Source organism: Sinocyclocheilus grahami, unplaced genomic scaffold, assembly GCF_001515645.1.
Source record: "Sinocyclocheilus grahami isolate Dianchi unplaced genomic scaffold, SAMN03320097.WGS_v1.1 scaffold588.1, whole genome shotgun sequence".
Classification (NCBI taxonomy): Eukaryota; Metazoa; Chordata; class Actinopteri; order Cypriniformes; family Cyprinidae; genus Sinocyclocheilus; species Sinocyclocheilus grahami.
In genome coordinates, this window is record NW_015505767.1 from 846,537 (window position 1) to 847,231 (window position 695).

The following is a 695-nucleotide window of genomic DNA, read 5'->3' on the forward strand; positions in this document are numbered from 1 at the left end:
TGGATTTGGGACGAGACAAACAACAGAAGAAAGAGGCAAACCACCAGAAACCTCTTTATCTTCCTCTTCTTCTTCGTCTTGTTGTTGTTCATCATCATCTTATTATTATTACTATTATTATTATCATTATTATTACACTGTAATATAATAACGTGTAACCCCAGCTGCATTGACCAGAAATTTAATTTGAACAAATTTGATCTTGTGATCTTGACTTTACATATTCACTGGTTGATAAAAATGTATTGCAAGATAGTTCTGAGAAAAATCTCTAGCATCATTTGTTTGCAGATTTGATCATTTAGCTTTCTGGACCAGTTCAACAATTCTTGAAATAGTGAAAACTTAAAAGGCACCATGCAACAGTATCAAACCATTGCTATATAATTGTGTGATTTAATTTGAATATTAAAACACGTGTTCAACTTGATCTGACCTGATATTAATGAAAAATGCTGTTGAGCTACCTTCATGGCATAGTTGGCTCTTGTCAGAATGTGCTCAAGATATGATGTTGGAGGATCCAATCCTTATAGTTTGTGAGATTCACATTTCTAACAATGTTCATAAGTATAATACTAGAGTTTTGAATTGTCCTATTCCTTGTCACAGCCACAAGAGGGCGACAGGCAGCGCTTTCATCTTGAAAATGATGTGCATCCCTTAACAGCCGACATTCAGTATATATATATATA

At 33.8% G+C, this 695-nt stretch overlaps 1 pseudogene; it reads right to left on the minus strand.

The window, feature by feature from the left end:
* Positions 1–95, minus strand: part of LOC107557027 (serine/threonine-protein kinase pim-3-like) — a 2,567-nt pseudogene extending 2,472 nt beyond the window's left edge.
* Between the last annotated feature and the right edge of the window lie 600 nt (positions 96–695).